This window comes from Dama dama, chromosome 33 (genome assembly GCF_033118175.1).
Source record: "Dama dama isolate Ldn47 chromosome 33, ASM3311817v1, whole genome shotgun sequence".
Lineage (NCBI taxonomy): Eukaryota > Metazoa > Chordata > Mammalia > Artiodactyla > Cervidae > Dama > Dama dama.
The window spans coordinates 33,972,355-34,000,326 of NC_083713.1; the positions used below are offsets into that span (position 1 = coordinate 33,972,355).

At 38.2% G+C, this 27,972-nt stretch overlaps 1 long non-coding RNA gene across 2 annotated transcripts in view; it reads right to left on the minus strand.

The window, feature by feature from the left end:
- Positions 1-27,972, minus strand: part of LOC133051132 (uncharacterized) — a 106,428-nt gene that overhangs the window by 76,244 nt on the left and 2,212 nt on the right. Inside the window, exons 2-3 of one of the 2 annotated variants that reach the window (XR_009691783.1) lie at positions 3,888-3,968; positions 1,832-2,151 (exon numbers count right to left, since the gene is read on the minus strand). This is a non-coding gene — a long non-coding RNA (uncharacterized LOC133051132). The remainder of the gene's footprint in view (positions 1-1,831; positions 2,152-3,887; positions 3,969-27,972) is intronic. The other variant, XR_009691782.1, reaches the window with a different exon arrangement.

The following is a 27,972-nucleotide window of genomic DNA, read 5'->3' on the forward strand; positions in this document are numbered from 1 at the left end:
GTTCAATCTCTGGGTCAGGAAGATCCCGTGGAGAAGAGAATGGCAATCCACTCCAGTATTCTTGCCTGGAAAATTCCATGGACAGAAGAGCCTGGCAGACTACTGTTCACAGGGTCACAAAGAGTTGGACATGACTACGTAACCAACACACACAGAGCAAAGTAGGAAGCTATCTCCTTTATGCCACAGAGCCAAGTGCTATTTATTAATTACATGCACATCATAGTAATAAGCTGCAAAATATAATTTTAAATGACATTTAACTTTTATTTATCCCTCCATAAATTATTTATTCTATGAATTTCTATAAGCAGTTACTAATCCCAGTATTAAAATAATGTCTCAGGAAATCTCACTATAGTCAAAGATCATCCAGTGGTACCATGTACAGTCTGACTGTCTCATGGATGCACCAGAGTCTATCTTAAGCAAGTTACTACAGGCACTTGAGTGTCTTCACGGAAGACACACTGCATAATACTGCAAGGAAGGAGATCAGGTGATGTCGGCAACTTCCCTGTGAAAAACCCTTCTAAGATTAGACATCATGATTGCTTGCTTTCTGACGTTTTCATCAAACAGAAAAATGTGCTCCTCAGAGTCCTACTGAGTATTACCTTGAGGTAAGATCATCATGATTGGATATCACCACTGGACCACAATTTCTGCTCTGAGAAAAGTAGTAAAGCTTGAAACTTCCCATTTAAAAGAGCCTCCCGTTCTTACTGTTAGCAACTAAGCTGTAGGAAGTGGACTTTCTCTGATAAAAAGCTGGACTGGCCCAGGTTACTCATCCAATTCTATATTTGCAAAGATACTGACTCCTCATGTCTTTCCTCAATTTCCATAGTTCCTTTAACCCCCGGTTTCCATTCCTACAACTCTTTTGAAACTTGCTCATGAAGACTGTCACTAATAACCAAATTCTTGAGTCCAGTACCCTTTTCTCCATCTTCATCTCAGTCAATTTTAATCAATATTTGACCCTGTTAATGCCTTCCTTTTCATTGAAACTGATTTTTTTGGCAGTTTTATTCTGGCTGATCTGCATTTCTTTAGGATAGTCCTCTTTCAGTTCCTACTTTTTCCACTCACTAAGAGATTTTCTTTGGTTCTCACTTCCCCTCTCATTTACAACCCCTAGTTCATAGAGCCCCATTTTGTATCTCTCCCCTCTCATTTTCCCAGGCTTAAACACTTGCAGAATTTTCTCTCACCGCTCCTCTCAAATATGACCTTATCTGATGGAGATTTAATAAAGCAAATGCACTCTCCATAAAGATATCTTTGGACCTCTAAAAATTCAACACTATTCCCAACTACATTTTCTCCATTTGTATTATTAATGGAAGTTAAACACACAGTTCTCCAAAATGACAGTTTTCACTCCCAGAATTGCTTAAGAAAATGAGCATATATAGTCCCCTGAGCTCTAAGAGATGTTAATAACAGTGCACCTCTGTACTCCTTGAGGATATCGACAGCAGTTTTCATCTGGGTTCAGGGTAAAAGTTTAAGACATTTTAGTAGGACTATCCTTTTTTCATTGGCCAGGACAGTTGCAGACTTTGCTTACTTCTTCCCTGAATTCACCCACATAATACTGAACTAACACTATGATAAAGCAGGAATATATAAGAGTTTATACCTAATAATTAAGATCTGAGCAAAGCCTTGGTGGTATAACTTAAAGGGAAACCTAGTCATTTAATATGATTAGAGAGAAAAAAAAATGCAAATCATAGTCAACCACAGATCTAGCCTTAGTTTCAGTTCTAAGTCATCAACCAACCCTGAAACCCAGAAGCAAAGATCACATGACTAACCCTACCTGAGAACTTCCGTGTAGCCCAGTCTCGATGCAATCTTGAATTCATCCAAAGTCAGCAGCAATGGGACCCCTCTTAAAACAGCCTTTAACAGTCACCATCATTTCCCTTAAAGTTATTGCATTGGCTCATTGTGTACTTCATTTAGGAAGTCTTTGCTTGGGTCATGGCATCCGATCCCATCACTTCATGGCAAATAGATGAAGAAACGATGGAAACAGTGGCTGACTTTATTTTTCTGGGCTCCAAAATCACTGCAAATGGTGATTGCAGCCATGAAATTAAAAGAGGCTTACTCCTTAGAAGGAAAGTTATGACCAACCTAGACAGCATATTAAAAAGTAGAGACATTAGTTTGTCAACAAAGGTCCATCTAGTCAAGGCTATGGTTTTTCCAGTGGTCATGTATGGATGTGAGAGTTGGACTATACCGAAAGCTGAGCGCCAAAGAATTGATGTTTTTGAACTGTGGTGTTGGAGAAGACTCTTGAGAGTCCCTTGGCCTGCAAGGAGATCCAACCAGTCCATCCTGAAGGAGATCAGTCCTGGGTGTTCATTGGTAGGACTGATGTTTAAGCTGAAACTCCAAAACTTTGGCCACCTGATGCAAACAGCCAACTTATTGGAAAAGATCCAGATGCTGGTAAAGATTAAGGGCGGGAAGAGAAGGGGATGATGGAGGATGAGATGGTTGGATGGCATCACCGACTCAATGGACATGAGTTTGAGTGGATTCCGGGAGTTGGTGATGGACAGGGAGGCCTGGCGTGCTGTGGTTCATGGGGTCAGAGAGAGTCGGATACGACTGAGGGACTGAACTGACTGAACTTGCTTGGGTCATGAATATCTTTCATCACTCCCAGTAGTTGCTTCTATTTTTCCTTTTCAGACCTGCAAGGGTTCACTTGGGACTTGAATAATTTCATGTTCAGGACATGTATAAGATGAAGTGGACTTCTGGACAAAGGACTGGCTCCAGGAATCCCAGAAGTCTGTGGGTGATCATACCAAAGTTTTAATCTTCAAAGTGATGATGACCAAACATTTTATAGCTAAATAATTGGTGTTCCTACACCATAAGATCTTCTTAATAGGTGATCCTTTGACCAAAATGGGTTATTATTTAAGCCCATGAGCTCCTACAACTTATGCTTTCAGACTAGGACTTCTGGTTCTGGCTCATTTACAAACATTCACAATTTATGCTCTTATGATGATCCATTTATCTTCAACATGTTTTCATCAGGAAAAAAAAAATGCTCTAAATCCACATTTTAAAATGTCTCTATCATTGCAGCATTATTCACAACATATAAAAGGTAGAAACAATTCAAATGTACATCTATGGATGAATGAATTAAAAAATGTGATCTATACATACAGTAGAATATTATGCAGCCTTAAAAAGTGAGAATTCTGACATGCTGCAATACGGATGAAACTTTAGGACACTGTGCCCAAAGAAATAAGCCAGCCACAAAAAAGACAGCTACTATATGATTCTACTTATATGACTAACCTGGAGAAGTCAAACTCAGAGACAGAAAGAGTAGTGGTTGCCAGGGGCTGGTGGAGAGCAAAATGGGTGATATTGTTTAAAGGGTAAGAGTTTCCATTTTGTAAAATGAAAACTGCTCTGGAGATGGATGGTGGTGATGTTTTAAGAGCAATATAAGTGTGCTTAATACCACTGAACTACAAACTTTGAAATGGTAAAGATGGTAAATTTTATGTTACGTGTATTTCACCACAATGAAAACATTGGAGGGAAAATGACTCTGGTAATGTATCACTATCCTAGGACAAGTGTGTATTTTTCCTTCCCACTTCTCATATTTTATGAGAAAACATTGCATCCTCTCAAACACCCCTATTCACACTGAGTACACCCAGGTTCTGATTTCAAATATAATCATTCCAGTCATGGATTACAGTTAATTCTAAGTGGTACAGATTGAAGAATGACTTACCAAGCCTTCAGATATAAAGACAAGCAACAGAGTTTTAAATAACCCAAGCTGGTGATAATTTGCCCACCTGGTGTTTATATTTACTCACCTCACTGAGTGGCCATCTGTCTTTCGTCTAGTGAACTTCAGTCTCATTAACCCTCTTCGCAGCAGATACGATCACAGCCAGCTTTGAGTAAAAGGTGTTCCAAATTTAACAAAGCACTACAGAGTAGTCTGAGTCCAGACCCATGCTTTTAAGACACTCTACAAATGCCTCGATGAAACACAAAAACACTTTAAAAATTATAGTTTATATTATCAGCAACATATTCCTATTCATTATAATTATTATATTACAAAGACTGGAGTCACTAAATCTATCTAAAGAGCAAAATTTAGGATCATTAACAGTATGATCTCATAAGGGCAAAAATGTGTGAGTCAAATTTAGAAAGCCAATAGAAATGAAAAAAACCACAAATTAATTCCTTTACAGTAGGAGGACCCCTCATGGATCACAGCCCTGTCATGGCAAAGGGGCTTGTGTAACTCAATGAAGCTATGAGTCATGCCATGCAGGGCCACTCAAGATGGACAGGTCATAGTGAAGAGTTCTGACAAAAAGTTGTCCACTAGAGGAGGGAATGAAAACCACTTCAGTATTCTAGCTGCAAGAATCCCATGAAGATTATGAAAAGGCAAAAAGATATGATACCAGAAGATGAGCACCCAGGTCAGAAGGTGTCTAATATGCTACTGGAGAAGAGCAGAGGGCAATTACTAATAGATCCAGAAGAATGAAGAAGCTGGGCCAAAGTGCAAATGATTCGCAGTTGTGGATGTGTCTGGTGGTGAAAGTAAAGTCTGATGCTGTAAAGAACAATATTGCATAGGATCCTGGAATGTTAGGTCTATGAATCAAGGTAAATTGGACATGGTCAAGCAGGAGATAGCAAGAGTGAAAATCAATATCTTAGGAATCAGTGAACTAAAATGTGACAGAAATGGGCAAATTTAATTCAGATGACCATTATGACTACTACTGTGAGCAAGAATCCCTTAGAAGAAATGAAGTAGCTCTCATAGTCAACAAAAGACTCTGAAATGCAGTACTTGGGTGCAATCTCAAAAACAACAGAAAGACCTCTGGTCATTTCCAAGGTACACCATTCAATATCACAGTAATCCAGGTTTATACGCCAGCCAGTAATGCTGAAGAAGCTGAAGTTGAACAGTTCTATGAAGACCTACAAGACCTTCTAGAATGAACACCAAAAAAAAAAAAAAAAAGTCCTTTTCATCATAGGGGACTGGAATGCAAAAGTAGGAAGTCAACAGATACGTGGAGTAACAGGCAAGTTTGGCCCTGGAGTTCAAAATGAAGCAGGGCAAAGACTAACAGTTCTGTCAAGCAAACACACTGATCATAGCAAACACCCTCTTCCAACAACACAAGAGACGACTCTACATACGAATATCACCAGATGGTCAATACCAAATCAGACTGATTATGTTCTTTTCAGTTGAAGATGGAAAAACTCTATACTGTCAGCAAAAACAAAACCTGGAGCTGACTGTGACTCAGATCATGAACTCCTTATCGCAAAACTGCAGAAAGTAGGGAAAACCACTAGGCAATTAAGGTATGACCTAAATCAAATCCCTTATGATTATACAGTGGAGGTGATGAATAGGTTCAAGGGATCATATCTGTTACACAGAGTGCTTGAAAAACTATGGATAGAGGTTCATAACATTGTAAAGGAGGCAGTGACCAAAACCATTCCAAAGAGAAAGAAATGCAAGAAAGCCAAGTGGTTGTTTAAGGAAGCTTTAAAAATAGCTGAGAGACATGAAAGGCAAAGGAGAAAGGAAAAGATATACTCAACTGAATGCAGAGTTCCAGAGACTAGCAAGAAGAGATAAAAAGGTCTTCTTAAGTGAACCATGAAAAGAAAAAAAAAGGAAAGCAATAGAATGGGAAAGACTAGAGATCTCTTCAAGAAAACTGGAGATATCAAGGGAACATTTCATGCAAGGATGGTCATGATAAAGGACAGAAATGATAAGGACCTGACAGAAGCAGAAGAGATTAAGAAGAGGTGGCAAGAATACACAGTAGAACTACACACAAAAAAAAGGTCTTAATGACCCAGATAACCATGGGCATGGTCACCCACCTAGAGCCAGACATCCTGGAGTGAGAAGAGGGCCTTAGGAAGTATTACTATGAAAACAGCTAGTGATGGAATTCCAGCTGAGCTATTTCAAATCCTAAAAGATGATGCTGTTAAAGTGCTGCACTCAATAATATGTCAGCAAATTTAGAAAACTCAGCAGTGGCCACAGGACTGGAACAGATCAGTTTTCATTCCAATCCCAAAGAAGGGCAATACCAAAGAATGCTCAAACTATCACACAACTGGGCTCATTTCACATGCTAACAAGGTTATGCTCAAAATCCTTCAAGTCAGGCTTCAGCAATAAGTAAACCAAGAATTTCCAAATGTACAAGCTGGGTTTAAAAAAGGTAGAGAAACCAGAGATCAAATTGCCAACATCTATTGGATCATAGAAAAAGCAAGGGAATTCAAAAAAAACATCTACAATTGCTTCACTGACTACACTAAAGCCTTTGACTGTGTGGACCACAACAAATTGTGGAAAATTCTTAATGAGATGGGAGTACCAGACCACCTTACCTGTCTTCTGAGAAACCTGTATGCAGATCAACAAACCACAGTTAGAACCAGATATGGAACAACTAACTGGCTCAAAATTGGGAAAGGTGTATGACAGGCTTTATGTGATCACCCCACTTATTTAACTTATATGCAGAGTACATCCTGCAAAATGGGGGGCTGGATGAATCACAAGCTGGACAAGCTGCAATCAAGATTGCCAGGAGAAATTCAACAACCTTAGATACGCAGATGATACCACTCTAAATGACAGAAAGTGAAGAAGAACTAAAGAGCCTCTTGATGAGGGTGAAAGAGGAGAGTGAAAAAGCTGGCTTAAAAATCAACACTCAAAAAATGAAGATCATGGCATGTGGTCCCATCACTTCATGGAAAATAGAAGGGGAAAAAGTGGAAACAGTGACAGACTTTATTTTCTTGGGCTCCAAAATCACTGCAGATGGTGACTGCAACCATGAAATTAAAATATGCTTGCCCCTCAGAAAGAAAGCTATGACAATCTAGACAGTATACTAAAAGGCAGAGACATCACTTTGCCAAAAAAGGTCCCTATAGTCAAAGCTGTGGTTTTCCAATAGTCATATATGGATGTGAGAGTTGGACCATAAAGAAGGCTGAGCACCAAAAAATTGATGCTTTCAAACCATGGTGCTGGAGAAGATTCTTGAGAGTCCCTTGGGCAGAAAGGAGATCAAATCAGTCAGTCCTAAAGGAAATCAACTCTGAATATTCATTGGAAGGACTGATGCCGAAGCTGAAGCTCCAATACTTTGGCACCTGAAGTGAACAGCTGACTCATTGGAAAAGATGCTGGTTTTGAAAAAGACTGAAGGCCAAGGAGAAGAGGGCAACAGAGGATGAGATGGTTAGATAGAATCAGCGATTCAATGGACAGGAACTTGAGCAAAGTCCAGGAGATAGTGAAGGACAGGGTAATCTGGCATGCTGCAGTCCATGGAGTCATGAAGAATCAGATGTGACTGAACAACAATGAAAGTTATAATGCACAATAAAAATATAGTAATCATTAACAATCCAGATAGCATAGAAATACATAAAATATAAACTGTTAAGAAGGAAAGAAGCCATTTACTTAAAATTTAGCATAGCTTTTAACAAATGGATCAAGGAGATGAAACAATTTCAAGAAGAATGATAAAATACAGTGATAGGCATAATTAAGCTGAACTTTATGCAGAGAATGCACACTTTTCCACAACATTCACAGAATATAAAATTGACTTTACTGGTCTTAATAAAGCAGCATTTTTACTCATCCACCCCATAGAATAAATTCTTTTCACACCCATCGTGAAACTCAGGATGTTAAGAATATTCTTCAATCCTTAAAAGATCTTAGTCCTGAAGACAGAAGTATTTTGTTGCTATCCATGGGGTTGCACAGAGTCGGACATGACTGAAGTAACTTAGCATGCATGCATGCACTGGAGAAGGAAATGGCAACCTATCCCAGTGTTCTTGCCTGGAGAATCCCAGGGACAGAGGAGCTTGGCAGGCTGCCATCTATGGAGTCACACGGAGTCAGACACGACTGAAGCGACTTAGCAGCAGTAGCAGCAGCATAAGACTCTTACAGACCACATGTAAACAAAACTCACAAAAATCTCTTTACACACTTTATCTGGCTATACTAGACTGAATAAAGTTCTCAAGATATGTTCCAATCTTGACTCCTGAAGTTGTGAATGTTACCTTATGTGGCAAAAGGTTCTATGCAGAGGTGAGAAAAGATCTTGTGATATAAAGATTATCTTGGATTATCCAGGTGGACCTTAAATGCAATCACAAGTTTTTATAAGAGGGAATTAGAAGGAACTTTTACTCCAGAAGAGAAGAAAGCAATCGGACCCTAGGGGCAGAAACTGAAGCAGTGCGGCCAGAAGCCAAGGAATGCCAGCAGCCACTAGAGCTAGACAAGACAAATTCTCCTCTTTGACTTCAAGGGAATGTGGCCCTGCTGATACCCTGGCTTCAATCCAGTGATACTGATTTCAGACTTCTGGCCTCCAGAATTGTGAAGGATTAAAACTATGTTGTTTTAAGCTATCAAGTGTGTGCTTTAAGTCACCTGCAACTGGAAATGAACACACTGACCTTCGGACAGGTATCCACCTAATTCCTCTCTGAGATTCTCAATGTATCAGCAGTGATACTATTACTTTCCTTGTCACCCAATCACCTTGAATGTCTCTCCTTCTTTATAGCCAACGTTTGGTGGCGGGAGAGAAATAGAGCGAATTTATATCCTCTTTCTTTCTTTTTTGGTGAAAAAAATAAATTTTAAAAAATCTCCACAAGAGATAACTGCATTATCATTTAAAAATGAAATCACCTCAGTTTGTATTCTTGTCCTTTCCTGGTGAAACTGCCAAAAATAAAGAAAGTATCTTAGCAACCTAAAAACAGTGGCAATAAAAGAAATGCAAGAAAAGCACAGTGCTTTAGCCAAGTCTGTAAAACAATTTCTTACATCTCTTTCTTTTTACCAAAACTTTAGGTTGGTAATACATTTATCACTATAATTTTATCTTTCATTGACATTCTTGATGGAAAAGTGACATGCTCTATATATGTAGAGGGTATAATAAATTCATTTTTATGTCTTAAGACTCAAGAAGCACACAATCTAATGTAGTACTTCTTTAAAGATTTCCCCCAACATGATTTACATGGGCATTAACATTCAAAAGATTCAAGCTGGTGACTTCAATTTAAAAAAGTAGATCCTGTATTTCTTTCAATAATTAACCAAAAGGGACATAAAACAAACATTTCTTTTGATGTCAGTATTCACTGCAAGATCTAGTTTGGGTCAGCTCAGTGCATGTATCTATGTTTATATTTTTCTTCCTCAATTGTTAAGAGCACTTTCACTGCTATAAAGTAAATAGAAAGTAAACACTGTGGATGAGTCATAGTCTAACTGGATAAACAGAAACCATTTCCAATGTTCACAGTAGAAGGAATGGAATATACACAAGTTCATGGGTAATGGTGAGGCTAAGAGTTAAACAGCCACTGTAATTAACCCTGGCGATGGGCAACAGCAGGAAGGTTTATCATTCTTAAACTGTAGGAACAACAGTAAAATGAGCAATACCTGGAACCAAGAGGCCAGGGTGACCCTTCGGAAACTGGGGTGGGTCTGGGACAGTAGAGACTGGGGCCACAAAGGAGGTAAAAACGACTAGAAAAGCCATGCAAAGCTGAGAGGAGCAAGGGATGGTCTTGATTTCTTTCGCCTCCAAATCCACTTGTTACCCTGCCCTCCAGTCTTTCACCATTGACTTGAGCCTGCCTCCCCTTGACTTAATCCTACCAGAGGTCAGTTAACACTGGAGCCTGGCAAAGTCACCCGCAGGGAATCACCTGCACCCCTGGGGGCAGAAGGGAGTGGAGCGAACAGCACTGATGGCAATCAGGCCCAGCACAACTCTGGTAAAATGATTTTGTAACGTTAGACAGTGTAAAATATCATTTAATTCAACCCCTTCATTTTACAGAGAGGAAATGGGATCCAGGGAGATTAAATCATTTACCCAAATACAAGCTTTTAAATCCCAGCACACAGTGTGCTTTTATTAGGATCTACTATTTACTATAAAACTGTCTTCTGTTTAATTGAAGCCACATGGTGAAGAGCTTGGTAGCTGGGCCAATTTCCCATTCATCCCTAGTATCTGATTCAGCACCCACTGCACAGAAAACACTCAAGAAACTATTTACCAAACTAATATAAATCAAAAGAGAAACCATAGCCCATTGGCCAGTTTAAGGTAGTTTTAAATATTTTCCAATTAATACGGGTTCCTGTGCAAGATAAACAAAAGAGACTGCCAAAGCCACACCTCTTATATGTTTTAAAGAAAGCACACATTCTCATTGGCCTGTGATGGCTTAAGCTCTCTGCCATTCAAAACAAGGGCAAGAATATGATCTTCTCTGAACTATCAAACTCATCTTTTATCTGAAATCAGTGATAAACAAGAATGTCAGCAATGAAAAACTGTGTAGATTGCGTAGGACAGAGATATACAAATAAAAAACTAATAAACATTTACGTGGTCATGTGTGTGAGGCATTGCCTTGAGTGTTTCCCCCACAGCCATGACCACGGAGTAGAAAAGACAATGTAAGGAAAAGTCTGTCCCAAGAGGGATATTTAAATAGCATGGTGGGTGGGCGGGGGGGGAGCGATGAGTAATTCTGCTGTTAGTAGTGGTTTGGAAACAAAAGAGACAAGTCTGCTAGAGATCTGATTTCTTCTGTTACTGTTCCTCTTTAAAGCTAATGCTGGAAATGAGGAAGGAAGTGGGAGGCGAGCAGAGAGGAAGGAAAGAATAGAGAGGAGAGAGGAGGGGAGAAACCAAAGAAGGGTAGACCCTGGAGAGAATGCAAGTTGAAAACCCACTTCCTGCCTTTGGCCAAACAGTAATAAACATATTTAAGAACTCATTTTGCTGGGAACCCAACTTAGGTCAAATGAGTGCAACTCCAGCACTATCTAAAATATTAAACTTGTTCCCTTCTTTATTCATAAAAACATTCATTGAATCAACATACTAACATCCGACAGAAGTCAAAGAAACTACAGTTCAATATTTAGGGAAAAAAGAAAATACCATTTAATTTGAAGTGAAGAGAACTGGAAAGATAAAGAGAGAATGGCTAAATAAAAAATGTTTTCTTTGAAATTACAATTATTGGGGGATTTTTTTTTTTTTTTTTTTTTTTTTTTTTAGGAAGCATCCTAGGCATTGGAAGAGAATTTCTGATCCTCAGATCAGTCATCAGTCACCTACCACTGACTACTTATTTAGGGCTGAGAGGAAAGGAGATCAAACACATCAAACACATAAGAAAGGAGGAGAAGGTAGGGGGCGGGGAGGAACTATTCTGTTTCAACTGAACTATGCAAAGGAAAGTTCTGTTCAAAATTGTTACGAGAAGTCACGTTAGGGATAGATGAAATGGTAGGTTTGCCCCTTCTGTTGCAGGAAGGGGGACCCCTTCCAGGGCCCGAAACTGGGCTCTTGTCTAACACTCGGAAATGAATTGTCCGAGGAGACACATGCTGACAAAGCAAGAGATTTTATTGGGAAAGGGCACCCGGGTGGAGAGCAGTAGGTAAGGGAACCCAGGAGAACTGCTCTGCCGCGTGGCTCGCAGTCTTGGGTTTTATGGTGATGGGATTAGTTTTCGGGTGGTCTTTGGCCAATCATTCTAATTCAGAGTCTTTCCTGGTGGCGCACGCATCGCTCAGCCAAGATGGATGCTAGCAAGAGGGATTCTGGGAAGTGGACGGACAGGTAGTGTCTCCTCTCGATCTTTCCCGAACTCTTCCGGCTGGTGGTGGCCTATTAGTTCCGTATTCCATATCAGGATCTCCTGCCATAAAACAACTCATGCAAATGGTTACTATGGTACCTGACCAGGGTGGGCGGTTTCAATCAGTGTGCTTCCCCTAACACTTCTGTAAACAATTTTAAAATATTAAATTATTTTTAAATTTAGGATTTTTTTCCAGGTTACTGAAATAAAATGAAATTTTAAGTAGTTGATATGTTAAATAGGTTTGTTTTCAACAACTGATGTTAGTGGATTTAGATCAGGAGAATATATGTAACAGATTTAAGCTGAAAAAAAATTAATATCAGACCTCAAAGTAAGTGTAGTATGTGCTCAGTTGTATCTGACTCTGTGACCTCACGCGCTGTTGCCCACCAGTCCCCTCTGCATGGGATTTACCAGGCAAGAATAAAGTGGGCTGCCATTTCCTTCTCCAGGGGATCTTCCTGACCCAGGGATCAAACTCAAGCCTCCTGCATTTCCTGCATTGGCAGGCAGATTCTTTACCACTGAGCCACCTGGGAAGCCCAAAGATGAGTAACTTAAGGTAATTTCAGCCACAAAAGGGTTTTTCCCTATCTTATCTTATTAATAAAACTATAATTAATCGTATTACTCTGCAAGTAAGTAAATAAACTAGGAAAAATCAGGAGAGGAAATTCAACATGCAGAAAACAGGATAAATTCAATTTAAAAAGTCATGTTCCTATTTTATTTGAGTGCTGGCCAAAAGATATCATTTCTTAGAAGAAATGCAACATCAGAATTTAAACATTTTACAGACTGTATTAGAAAGATACATCATCATCTATCTAGTATGCTTGCCAAAAATATTCTGTCTAAATATAATAATGAAGAAATAGTCAGGCAAAGCCAAGTTAAGAATAATCTGTGAATGGAATAACTTGGACTCTGTTAACATAAAAACATGAAGGAAATTATGAAGGCAGAGAAATTGTTCTTCCTCTCTTACATGCATAGGGCAGGACTGTACTTCCCGGGCCCTGGGGGTGGGTGGGCCCACCAGCTGAAGAAAGTGATGAGTGATGAGTAAATACTCTGGGCCAGAGTAATTAACTTTAATGAGAAATCCACCACCATTTTCTCTTTTCTTCAGCACAGCAGGTGAGCAATTTTCTAGGTAGTAGCTGCCCTATAAAATTAGTTTCTGAATGATCACCATAGGTAGAGATTTCCTACCTACCCATGAAGGGACATATGAGCAAGCATGAGCACCGGGATAAGCAAGAAACACACGTTTGTTATTTAAGCACTGAGGTTTATGGATTTTTACCTATTCTACCAGAGAATTAGCTAGCCTATCCTGACATAAATTAATCAGATTGAAGAATATGCTTGTGAAAGATGTGTGCTTCAGTCGTTTGGCACAGTATACAGCAAGGGAATGGCTGTTCCATGTATTGCTTATATGTTTAACCCAAAACTTCCAGTTTAGATGAACTCCTGAGTTCATTGTTCATTAACATTATAAGCTGCATATTTGTATAACTGTCTTTCTGTAAGCAAGATATTTCTACAGTTCTTTATAGAATTATACTAACATTATATAGATCATTCTTCATTTATCTTTAGAACTTCCCTGGCGGAAGGCTTGAAACTTTGCTTCTCAATGCAATGGGTACGAGTTCAAGCCCTGGTCTGGGAGCAAAATACCTCCCACATTCCTCAGGGCCAAAATACCAAAACATTAAAATAAGAAAAGCAATACTGTAGTAAATTCAATAAAGATTTTAAAAAATGGCCCACTTTATTTCTCTTTATTGGTTCTGAGCAACTGGAATAAGAAAGAGTTACTAGGAGAACTTACAAATATAGTCTCTTGAAAGGAAAAGGAAAAGTTCTATTTTGTAGTAACATTAGTCCCTTTACCAATTAAATGACGATAAACTATTAAAATTTAATCTTAGGGGATCCAAGGACTAGAAGCTAATGAACAACATGTGGCTAAAGAATACATTCAGTTCAGTTCAGTGCAGTCGCTCAGTCGTGTCCGACTCTTTGCGACCCCATGAATCACAGCATGCCAGACCTCCCTGTCCATCACAAACTCCCGGAGTTTACTCAAACTCATGCGCATCGAGTCGGTGATGTCATCCAGCCATCTCATCCTCTGTCGTCCCCTTCTCCTCCTGCCCCCAATCCCTCATAGCATCAGGGTCTTTTCCAATGAGTCAGCTCTTTGCATGAGGTGGCCAAAGTATTGGAGTTTCAGCTTCAGCATCAGTCCTTCCAATGAAATCCCAAGACTGATCTCCTTTAGGATGGACTGGTTGGATCTCCTTGCAGTCCAAGGGACTCTCAAGAGTCTTCTCCAACACCACAGTTCAAAAGCATCAATTTTTCAGTGCTCAGCTTTCTTCACAGTCCAAGTCTCTCATCCATACATGACCACTGGAAAAACCATAGCCTTGACCAGACGGACCTTTGTTGGCAAAGTAATGTCTCTGCTTTTTAATATGCTATCTAGGTTGGTCATAACTTTCCTTCCAAGGAGTAAGTGTCCTTTAACTTCATGGCTGCAGTCACCATCTGCAGTGATTTTGGAGCCCAGAAAAATAAGTCAACCACTGTTTCCACTGTTTCCCCATCTATTTGTCATGAAGTGATGGGACCAGATGCCATGATCTTAGTTTTCTGAATGTTAAGCTTTAAGCCAACTTTTTCACTCTCCTCTTTCACTTTCATCAAGAGGCTTTTTAGTTCTTCTTCACTTTCTGTCATAAGGGTGGTGTCATCTGCATATCTGAGGTTATTGATATTTCTCCCAGCAATCTTGATTCCAGCTTGTGCTTCTTCCAGCCCAGCGTTTCTCATGATGTACTCTGCATATAAGTTAAATAAACAGGGTGACAATATACAGCCTTGATGTACTCATTTTCCTATTTGGAACCAGTGTGTTGTTCCATGTCCAGTTCTAACTGTTGCTTCCTGACCTGCATACAGGTTTCTCAAGAGGCAGATCAGGTGGTCTGGCATTCCCATCTCTTTCAGAATTTTCCACAGTTTATTGTGATCCACACAGTCGAATTAGCTGAACTTTATTCCAAGAGTTGCCACCATAAACTGTGTGATTGTAGACAAATTACTCAACTATGCTGAATTTCTTTCATAGATGTTCAAGCTTACTTCAGGCCAACCAGGCCTAAAAGAAAAATCAAACTTTTATCAATCCTTTCGCTTAAAGAATAAAATACCATATGTGGATTTTATTTATACCTCCACTTTTTTTCCAAAAAGGATTTAAAGCAGATTCCATAGTATTATTTAACATGGGAAAAAATTCTCAAGTAAACCCATCTAGCTTAGTCTACAGACAGATTCTAAGAATACCAAAATTAGACATTATTTTTATCTCTAAATTTCAAGGCAGTTTTTAACAGCTGTGATTAAACTACCAAAGTAAGGAATCTTAGAGCAATAACGAATACTGACTACAAATTAAGCTGATGCTCACATATTTTGTCTGGTGATTTGAGAGGCTACTTCTCCTTGTACACTGTAATTCAGTGGAAAAAATAGCATACACAAAGCAAGTACTTCAGAATAGGGAAAATTCAGACTTAAAATGAGCTGTCGATGTAATGTGTCATGATAGAGAAGAAGAATAATTAAAATACGCCTTAAGGGCTAAGTACAATTTTTCTGTTGAAGAATACTACAAAGAAGAGGGCTTCAGGGAAAACAATTTCGTCAAAATGGCCAAATCAATGATGCTTACAGGAGTTTCCTGTTCTTGACATCTGAGTCTTATTATAATGCTCTATTTCTTGTATTTCTTTGCCTAGATAGAATCTTGCTTCAGGCAACTTTTTGCCTGAACTTCTATGTGTAAAACCAGGGACTTTTATCAAATTGCTTCTCACTGGCTACTTAATGATAACAAAGCAATGAAACAGACTGATGCCCTGGGTTGTGCCATGGATTGTCCCAGCCTATCAGTTAGCTATGGGCTTCCCTGGTGGCTCAGATGGTAAAGAGACTGCCTGCAATGCGGGAAACCTGGGTCAGGAAGACCCCCTGGAGAAGGAAATGGCAACCCACTCCAGTATCCTTGCCTGGAAAATCCTATGGTCAGAGGAGCCTGGCAGTCTACAGTCCATGGGGTTGCAAAGAGTCGGACATGATTGAGCAACTTCACCATCAGTTAGTAACACATGGTACAAATACAGCTGATTTAAAGGCAATTGCAGAACTCAGAGCTAACACACAAAGCATTGTCTTTTTTAGGCAACTCACCCTGAAATGCTCATAAAATAATTGCTTAAAAATAATAATAAAGTAGGAAGCAAAGTTACTTTATTATTATGTATGTGTGTATATAATATGTACCTAATATCTACCTAATATGTATGTGTATTCTCAGTTGCTCGGTGGTATTCAACTGTGCGATCCCATGGATTTATGTCTCCCTAATACATTGGTTTAGAGATTCATTTTTAATAAGTTATCTGAAACCTGAAATACATTTTCACAAAGGGCAATAAATTCTGAGTAATAGTAAGATTTTTATCACAGACCTAAAGTTTACAGTGATGAAGAAATAAAGTGGCAAAACAGTAATTGAATAAAACATAAATTCAATAAAATGGTATCGAAAACCAATGCTTTAAATTTATTCTGATTTAAATACAAAGATAATTAAATTGAGAGTGAAGAAAATGTGGTTTTCAATCTTTGTTCTGATACAGCTATGTGGCCGTGAGCAAATTGCCTGGAGATGATATTTGATAGGCAAAAGAAAATGTACAGTTTCTTTTAACTTCTTGAGAATTAGTTTTATCCTTCTCCTTTGATAACTTGCTCAGTGACTCATAAATACCAGAGAATTATTTAAACTTGACTCAATTCCTTAAATGAGTGACATTTTCTGTATTCAGTTATTATAAGCTCAACAAAAATTTATTGAGGGTCTTTTGAATTATGGATACTGTGTCTGAACAAACTATTTTAAAAGATGTGCTTGTGCAAAGTCCTTTCGGTCATGTCCAACTCTGTGCAACCTTATGGACTGTAGCTCACCAGGCTCCTCTGTCCATGGGATTCTCCAGGCAAGAATACTGGAGTGAGTTTTCATTTCCTTCTTCAGGGAATCTTCCTAATCCAAGGATCGAACCTGTGTCTCCTATATTTACTTCATAAAATAAGATATATGATGTTCAATTCATTACCCATCAGTAAAATGCAAATCAAAATCAAAATGAGGTATCACTATATATATCTACTGTATTGTCTAATATTTTAAAGCTGCCTATATCAAGAATTGGGAAGGATGCAGAGCAACCAGAACATTCATACACTGCTGATGGGAGAGAAAATTGTGCATCAGTTATGAAGCTAAACATACACTTATCATGTTACCCCAAAATACTACCCAGTGTTCACCAAGAGAAAACAACTGCCCATACAAAGACTTGCACATGAGTGTTTACAGTAGCTTTATTCATAACAGCTGAAAACTGGACGCAAATATACAAGTAAACTGATAAACAAATTATGTTGTATCAATTAGAGGAATACTATTGAGCAGTAAAAAGGAATGAACTGATGACATACTCATTGACATGAATGAATCTCAAAATCATTATCCTAAGTTGGTGAACTCAGACACAAATAAATATGTATAATATGATTTTATTTGCATGAAATTTTATAATGGAAAATCTAACCTATAATGACAGAAAGCAGATTAGGGGTTGCCTGAGTTCAGGAGTGGAAGAGGATCGACTGTAAAAATGCACAAGGAAATTCACTGGGGTGATGGGAATATTCTATATCCTGATTGGCAAAATAGTTACAAGGATGTATGTCTTTTTCAAAACTCAGAGCATACACTTAAAATATGGACTGCCAGATTGCCAGGATCTTCTGAGGGAATAAACAACCCTTGGGGTAAACTTACAGGAACTTCAATAGAGAGACCACCAGTAATATAAGCGGAATTTTCAGAACCCTATGAAATCAACCTACAAGAGAAAGAGAAAACTTTTATCATTTAAGTCTAAAGAGCAGAAGCCTGTTTAAAGGACACCAGTCAAGAACTTGAAAGAAAAAAAAAAAAGAAGAACTTGAAAGAGAAACATTTTTTTAGACTCTCAAATGCCAGAGATACCAAAATCTGTTTGGCAAAATGAAGTCTCCATAATATTGATCCCAGGTCCTATGCCTCCTACCTTGAGGACTAGATCATTGGATCTTGAAAAATGAATTATGAATAATTTAACCACCAAACACCATGTTTGACTGTGAATATTTTTATTATAACTGGAATCAGTGGAGAGGTTGCCTCTCTCAAATCTTATCAGCAGACACAGAAAGATGTCAGTTGTGGCTTTACCAGCAAAGTGACTAGGGATCATACAAACCAACACAGAAAACTATCACAAATGGAATATGGCATGACAGTAATTTCAGAGTTTGTTGTGTTTTACATTTTGTTTTTTAACATTATTTTTAATCTTATCCTTACCCATAAATATGCAGGAAGTATATAAACGAGACATAATAAAACAAGTACACAAAGTCACATAAGTCTTTAAATAGAAAATTATTTCAAAAGGAATTTCTAAAAGGGAAATAGATCTTCTAACTAGGGTATAGAAAAATAAACAAAGAAACAAATGTAGTTTTCCCTCTAGCTGAATCAGTGAGGAGTTATGGTTCCTGATAACCACTGGGTTAGGTTCCAATCCTTCACCCAGTCTATGACCAGCTACGTTGGCTTCCCCGCCAAGAACTGGGGCACAGGGCAGAGGAAAACAGTTTGAGCTAAAGCTGAGCCTGGGTATGGCCTGAACCACGATCAGTATAAATGGAAACACTACCTAGTTCTCAGTTTCCTCTGGAACTTGTAATTCCCCAATTACACAGTACAAAGTAGGGCTGGGGCTAGACCTTGATCATTAAAAGTAAGATAAAGATGCAGTTATGGCAATTCCCCACAAGGCAAATAAGAGCAAAAGTATACATGATTTATTGTCAGTTTCCCCATTTAATTTGTGAGGCGGAGGGGAGAAGGGGTACATTAAACTTATCAGATTGCTCTTATTTTTCCCTAGACCTCATTAAAGGAGAAAATTTAGAGGTTTTCTAGTAGGACACACTCCATACCAAAAAACATTCTCTGATTTTTACATTAAATTTCAAAACATACACACAGCCTTTTTATGGTCTTCTCACTCTGGCTGATGCTACTATTTCACGTTTTCAATCATCAAGTCCATGGGTTCTTCTTTTAGATAATTCTCATTTTGGTTGCAGCACGTTTCACATTATTCAGTTACCATCTTTTTCTACCTTTTTAGTGGGGACACTCAAGCCCAGGGCAGCATCACACATACAAAAAAATTCACTAAGGACTCTGCTGTCCTGTATTTCTCACATCTGGGTCAGGTCTCAGCAAAGCGAGGTCGTGAGAACGTGACCGCCTTCTGTGCTGCTCTTCTTCTGGCCCTTAGGGAAATGTGGGTCCTTTTGGACATTAAGTTGCAGAAGGTAGTAGTGTTTATAACAAACATACAGAGATTCTTATCATTCTTGCCCATACTATTTTAAAACTTTTTTATAACTGGCCTGAGTTCCTGCCTGGCTATGTGGTAAGAGATTACTTTGTTTACACTGACATTTTTCTAGAAAACATCTTAAGAGTCTCATGTCCGCCTGCCAATGCAGGAGATGTGAGTTCGATCCCTGGGTTGGGAAGATGCCCTGGAGAAGGGAATGGCAACCCACTCCAGTATCCTCGCCTGGAGAATCCCATGTACAGAGAAGCCTGGTGGGCTACAGTCCATGGAGTCACAAAAGAGTCAGACATGACTCAGTGACTATTAGTAACTAAAGAACAACAATTAAGGAGATAGGTTGGAATAGTTGCAAGAAAAAAACACAGCTGAGGAAAGGAAAATTAGAGCAAAATGAACTGAAATTAAAAACAAGTGCCTTAAAAAAAAAGATCAATTTAAAAAAATGCTGTTTCTTCTGGCTTTCACTTCGTTTTCCCATATGGCTTCAATATAGAAAAATGATGAGGCCACTGAATATGTGATTTTTAACTTTATGAAATACATTGCTTCATGTTTTTAAAAAATATTTTATATCTTAACAAAGTGCATACCTTCTCTACTTTTTGTTCAGCAGTATATACATGGTACCTCCACTGTTAACAGGAGGAAAATATTTAGTAAAGATCAATATTGTGAGAGAAAGCGGCTCAGTCATGTCCAACTCTTTGTGACCCTATGGACTATACAGTCCATGGAATTCTCCAGGCCAGAATACTGGAGTGGGTAGCCTTTCCCTTCTCCAGGGGACCTTCCCAACCCAGGGATCAAACTCAGGTATCCCACATTGCAGACAGATTCTTTACCAGCTGACCCACCAGGGAAGCCCAAAGATCAAACTGAAAATTAATGAGAAATAATAATAAAACAAACTAAAATCTGCTTTTATCTAGTTCCAAATACCCCTTTTTTCTTTCTTATATTATTTATTCCAATAATACATGTTTCCACCTTATTCTTTATATTGCCATAACCTGGCCTTCTCTTATATTTAATGATAAATGTCCAACTCCAATTCTACCTTGCATCACAGAATTGGGAAATTACAAGTTCCAGAGGAAACTGAGAACTATGTGGTGTTTCCATGTATACTGATCATGGTTCAGGCCATGGCTCAGGTCCAACTTTAGCTCAAGCTGTTTTTCTCAGCCCTATTCCCCAGTGCTTGGCAAGAATAGCCATAATAGCTGGTCCAACGGTCTGGCCATTGACTGGATAAGGGATTGGAACCTAACCCAAAGAAAACTCATCTCTAGGCTGGCAACTTGCCAGGAGGAGTTATGGTTCAAAAGGCTATGCTCAACGGAGGTGAAAATATTTAGCTGAACCTGGAAGTATGCCAGGAAAATTGAGTGGCTAACTGGTCAGCTGCAAGAGAGGAATGGATAGACCCACAGAAAAAAGCCAAAATTCCATGAAGTAAAGAGCATGATGGCCATAATAAACAGAAAGCAACCATCCAGGGCTATTTGGAACACAGCCAAGTTTTCTAGTCCTCAATCCACTGTGTAAATTCTTCTAATAACCACCTCTCATCATTCCTAAAGAAGCTCAAGTAAGTTTCTGTGACTTGCAAGCAAAGAACATCCAACATCCTTCCTATCCTTCCTCATCCCCCATAGCACTCCATCATACAACATCTCTGCCTAGTGGTCATGCCCATGTTTAAATGTTTCCTGTAGAAATTTACCACTCAAGTTAGCCCAGTATATTTCTAGGAAATTCGGCTATAAAGCCATTTCTTATACTGAGTAAACTTTTATTCCCCTGAATCTTACATTCTCCAGCTATCTAAAGTTTCATGGAACTATTCATCATCCTGATTACTCTCTTCAGAAAATGCGGCAGCTTATTTTTCAGTTCCCCATATTGTGACTTTCATAACTGAAGACATCTGTCCATGTGTGGTATGACCAACTCAGGGTGGCCTGAACCATCACTTTCCTTGTTCTGTGTAATATATCTCAAGTACTATTGGTTAAGATTATTTTCAATCACATTGTTGAATGATTTTAAGTTTATTGTTAACCAACAGCACTAAAAACTTATTTTTAAATGAGTTTCAGATAACTCACATATCCCCCTCCATGGACCTATGTAGTTGGTTTTCAGATCCAAGATTAGGATATTAAATTTATGAGTTAAATTTTATCTTTGCTGGGCTAAAATTTTACCAGTTTCCAATTTTCCAACAAATGTCCCTGACCACCTATCCCAGCCACTTATGATAATTTAATCCTCTTTACTGCTATAGAAAATATGTCTATTTCATTCACTTGGTGCCTCATTTATACCACTTAATCAAGTTATTTATTCTTTAGTGAAGGTTGACGTCAAGGTACAGAGCTGCTTCATCTTATTTTCTGTATCTAGCAAGTACTATACTCAAAAACTTTAGTTGTAACTAATAATGATCAAAAAATTAATATTTTGAGCATATCCAGTGGGTCTTAACTTGTTTATCTGGTCAACGCCTGTGGGTTTACATATATGTGACAGAGAGGGCTTATGCATTGAAGACTTGTACATTATTTCTCCTCATTATGGAGGATGAGTGTATAATTCTTTTGAAACATGAGTGGATAATTTTTACTTTCAACTGCTAGTATTTTGGATATGCTTTGCATCTATTTAAAACATTTCTAGTGAACATTTGTAAGACGGAACTTGTTACAATGGCTGAAAGGGTCATTTGGCTTGTGTTTTCAGTTTTTGAAAATTTTCAGACTTAGACATCACTTTTAAATGAAATTGTATACACAGCTACAGAGATACACAAAGTGGTTAAATTACGTCACTCAATAAAGTTTAAAACACCACTTCATTTTCATGCATTAAGAATGAATGTATTTTAATATAACCTACTTCCCAGGTGGCTCAGTGGTAAAGAACCCACCTGCCAATGCAGGTGATGCAGGAGATGTGGGTTTGATCCCTGGGTTGGGCAGATCCCTTGGAAAAGGAAATGGCAACCCACTCCAGTATTCTTGCCTGGAATATCCCATGGACAGAGGAGCCTGGCGGGCTGCAGTCCATGGGGTCGCAAAGAATTGGGCATGACTGAGCACGCACACCCCTAACTATTGTATGAATCACAGAATGATAATGCACTGTATTTTGGAGTTAAAGAGAAAACATTAATTTGTTAAACAGAAATATTTAAGACTACATCACAACTTTGTGTCACCCTGTCCCATAATTTTTTTATTTTCTAATATCCTGGTTGCATTAATAAATGGAGATGAGCCAGGCCTTTCTCAGTTTCACAGAGGCCCTCGAGGCAAATGAGCATCACAATCTCATTATTGAAATATTCTCCTGATGGCCCTTATTTCTGGCCACATTAAACTTATTCTCACTTAAGAGCAAGGCTTTTTACAAGCTGATTCCTCTCGAGATTGTTTCTTCCCTTTGGTACATTTTTAATAAGATGCAGTAATTGTACAAATCACTGCTAGGTTCAGTGAAGGAAAAACAATATCATCAACAGAACAAAATAAATGTGATCCTTTCTCTCAAGCAGCTTATCATTCTCATAGATGGGTCCACAATTACCAACAGCACAAAGTAAAGGACTAGGTATTGTAGCTCAGGAATAAACAAAATTACCTGAGCCCAGAGAGAAAGAGACAGAAATCAGATTGAGAGATTTGGGGAAACTTCCATATTTGGCCAGCTCCATATACTATGGGCAATCCTGCCTCTAGTCATAAAGTTCTTTTGGTCCTTTTGTTCCCACTTCCTGATTTTCACCCTATATGCCATTCTTGGTGAGAAAAAGTATTTGTGGCCCACATCATGGGGGAGAAGGCAGTGCCCCGTAGCACTTTGTAGATTTTTTATCTAATGGTGTTCAAGCTGAGGAGGGATGGAAGACTTAAAAAGCATGGATTCTTGTTTATTCTTTAGTTAGTATAGCAAATTAGGAGTCGAGGGTCTGGAACTGGCAAAACCTAGGAGGCATTCAAAACTCAAGGAATCTTGGCTAGCTGCTTAACTTTTTAAGTCTTGATTTCTTTATTTGTAAAAAGGGATATCCTTTTCATAACAGTGGTTATGGGAATTAAATGAAATAACCTATTCATTTTCTATAGCTACTGTAACAAAGTGCCATAAACCAGGTAACTTAAAACAAGAGAAATTTATTTTTACTGTTCTGGAGGCTAGAAATCCAAAATCAAGATTATCACTAGGGTTATGTTCTGTCTAAAACATGTAGATGAATCCTTTCTTGCCTCTTCCTAGCTTTTTGTGGTTTCTTGACAGTTTTTGGTGTTCCTTGACTAGTAGGCGCGTCACTCAGTACTTCATCCTCTCATGGTATTTCCTCTGTGACTCTTCACTTACTCTTCCCTCTGTGCATGTCTGTGTCTGTGTGGGCTTTCCTGGTGGCTCAAGTGGTAAAGAATCTGCCTGCCATGCAGGAGACACGGGTTTGATCCCTGGGTCAGGAAGATCCTCTGGAAAAGAAAATGACAACCCGCTCCAGTATTCTTGCCTGGAAAATCCCATGGACAGAGGAGCCTGGCAGGTTATAGATGATGGGGTTGCAAAAGAGTCAGACACAACTTAGCAGTGAAAATGACAACAACAAGGTGCCTTTGTAGCAAGATTCTCCAAACTTATTCTCCAAACTGAGACACTTTGAAGAATGAAAATGATGCTATTCATATTACAGTGAAACAAGAAGCCTAAACCAGGACTATCTTGGGCAAACCAGGTCTTACAGTTACACTAATTTTAGCTCACTCCTGAGTACCTCATTCAATCTGACTCCAAACCAAAAATATCATTTTAGTGGTTTTATGGAATTCTAAGAATTATGTTAGAAAGCATCAAAATACACTAATTATGAAGTCACAGGAACAAGGTTCCATAAGAATATTCCTCAATAATGAGTAATATAGTGATCATAGAATAAAATTGTAAGAATTGTTTTGGAAGATGATAAATCCTATTTTAAAAGGAACACATATTTTGTATACTTAGCCAAAAAGTATCTGAGCAGTCCTTCCAGACCTCTAAAGACTGAGTATCCCCATCTCTGGAAAGTTAAAAAGCAAGAAGAAAAGTTTATCTTGTTTTAGACTGCACAGTAAGTCTCTACCAATGCTAGCAGAATTAACAATCTAATACTGTGGAAATCACTTTTATTAAAAAAAAAAAAAAGCATCCATTTTTATTTTTTTTAATTACTCATCTTCTAGACTCCTTTCCAAAATTGAGGAAACTGTAACTTCCCTAGAGATAAGGGTTAAAAATTATTGTCTTCAGTCACAACCAAACTTGGACTTTAATGTCAGAAAGAAATCAGGTAGACTTCTTCAGCAAGAGCTTTGTAAGTTCAGATTTGCCAAGATAAAGCATTCTCTGATTATTTCTAAGATAACTAGGTGCTCTTAGAGGTCGGGGCTGCAGTGCATGGGGTCGCAAAGAGTTGTATATGAATGAGAAACTGAACAATAACATGAAGTCTGGACTGTAACCAAATAATGAAGAAGAGTAATAATTCTACATGAGCATGGTATACTATTTACATAATTATAGAATCTGATTAAAAAAAAAAAAAACCACCTCAAATTTAGGCTCTCTACATTCCTGAAAGTCCAACACCCACGGCCTTTATCTGGGGCTAAGAGAGACTCAAAAAAACTGTCTACATGCATGTGAATATGCACTTTTCCTCTACATCAAACACTGTCTAATCTGAGTAAACTGTAGGGTCCTAAAACACTAACTGCATTTACCTCTGCATGGAGGGATTTCAAGTGATTTTGTTCTATTCTTTCTTCTTCAGGTTTTTTCACTGATAATATAGTATTTTTGAAATTAAACAAATAATACTTTTGAAACTAGAACAGAAAGAGGCTATAGGAAATATCATTAAAATAAGTATGAAGACATTTCAGTTTCCAGTCCAGCATATGAGAAGCTGGAATATGCCACTTGGTCTTAAAAAGAAAAAAAATAACCAAATTGAAAAATCAACAATTTTTCTGAGAACCTTCAGAGAAGTGAGGTCATAGGGCAAACCACCGTCCCTGAAATGAGACAGATCAACATACAGGGAATCACAAAAGTCCATGGGAACCAGTGCCAGGAAGGGAAATCTGAGCTATAACTGATGCATTTCTGAAGGATTAGCATCTGAGAGATAAAAATTCCAGAGGAACCCAGTCATCAGGGGCCCCCACACTTTTGTGAATTTTACCTCCAGAAACTCAACCAAGTTCTTATAGTAAATGCTGGAGAAAATTCTCCTCTTGCTTCTTGCAGGAGGAGGGAGAAAGAATCACTCCAGAGCATTAAACACTCCAAGCATCTTCTTAACAAGGTCTGCTGTCAAGATAAACTGTTTAACCAGAGCCTAAACTGCTAGGGTTTTAATAGAGCTTAACTGACCTGAGGGAAGAAAATACATATCTCCAGCCTACAATAACCACCCTGTTTCCCCTAAGGAGGAGGGAAGTACTAAGAAGTGCGTGTGGAGTTCCCAATCCAGAGGTATGCTGCTGCTACTGCTGCTAAGTCACTTCAGTCATGTCCGACTCTGTGTGACCCCATAGAAGGCAGTCCACCAGGTTCCCCCATCCCTGGAATTCTCCAGGCAAGAACACTGGAGTGGGTTGCCATTTCCTTCTCCAATGCATGAAAGGAAAAGTGAAAGCGAAGTCATTCAGTCGTGTCCAACTCTTAGCGACCCCATGGACTGCAGCCTACCAGGCTCCTCCATCCACGGAATTTTCCAGGCGAGAGTACTGGAGTGGGTTGCCATTGCCTTCTCCGAATCCAGAGGTATAGGCTTACTAAAAGACTGAGACCTACTCATAGGACCACAGAATGCTTCACCTCCCCCATCTTCACCATCATATTACTAAATGTCTATTTACAAGAGTTCCTTTTACCCAATACATCATGTCCGGCTGTCAAAAACAACTATAAGACATACTAATGAGTAAAAAATAATCTGAAGAAACAGAGCAAGTATTAGAACCAGATACCAATATGGGAGGAATGTTGGAATTATCAGACCAGGAATTTTAAAACCACAATTGAGATGCTAACTATTCTAAATGGATAAAGTAGACAACATGCAAGTACAGATGGGCAAGCAGACAGATGGAAATTCTAAGAAAGAACCAAAATAAAATGTAACAGAAATGAAGAACGTCTTGATGGGCTTATTTGTAGATCAGATGTGGCTGAGGAGTCTCTGAGTTTGAGAATATCTAAATAGAAACCTCCAAAATTGAAAAGAGAAAAAAAAACTGAAAAAATATTTCACCCCAGAATAGAATACTCCTAAAAAGTGGGACAACTACGAAAGGTGTAACATATGCACAATAGTAATAGCAGAAGGAATAGAAGAGGAATAGAAGAAATGTTTGTAAAAACAATGACTGAAAATTTCTCCCAAATTAATATCAGACACCAAATCACAGAAACAGGAAGCTCAGAGAACACCAAAGAGGGTGAATGCAAAAAACTACTACACTTAACAAATATCATTTTCAAACTACAGAAAATCAAAGATAAAGAAAAAAATTCTGAAAAAAAAAATAGGAGGGGGAAAAACACCTGGCCTATAGAGGGAAAAGGTAAGAATATACCCAACTTCTCCTCAGAGACAATGCAGTCAAGAAGAAAGTGAAGTGAAACCTTTAAAGGGCTGAGAGCTAAAAAACCTTACCTAGAACTCGGTACCCTGTAAAAACATCCTTCGAAAGTGAAGGAAAAATAAAGATTCTCAGACAAACAAAAATGGAGGGATTCTGTTACCAGCAGACCTGCCTCAAGAAGCTTTTAAAAATTAGTTATTTAGGGAGAAGAAAAATGATATGTCAGAAACGGATCTGTAAAAACAAGAGAGGAGCACTGGAGAAGTGAATACATTTTTTTTTATTCTTAATGGATCTAACAGATGACAGTTTGTTCAAAATAATAATTGCAATGATGTATTTAATCATATATGCTAATTTGTGTCCTCTTAGAATGGCCAAACTGTAGAACACAGACAATTCCAAGTACTCATAGGAACTCTCATTTATTCATTGTATTTGGAGAATATTCAACATGGTCAGGATATTGTTAACTTTGTCATACAGTGTTGGATTCAATTTACAAATATTTTATTCAGGATTTTGAATCTATATTTTTTAGTGAAAAGGTTGTAATTTTCTTTCTCTTAATGTGCTTACATCCAAATTAAGATTATTAATTCTGAATATCTCAAAACTGAAAATGTTGCAATAGAAAAATACCACAATTTTAAAAGAAAGAAGCTGGGAGAAGATACGTGCAAAATATTGTTGGCACCCCAGATATATAAATAACTCTCACAATAAGAAAAAGACTAACAACCAAAATCAAATGGGCAAAGGATAAAAAAATGAGATTAACAAAGGACAACCAAAATATTTAATTATATTCATTAAACATTATAAAAAGATCCACATCACTATAATACAAATCTATACAATAATTACATTACATTTTAAAACTCACAAGAACATCAAAAATTTAAAAAGAAACCAAGTCCTGA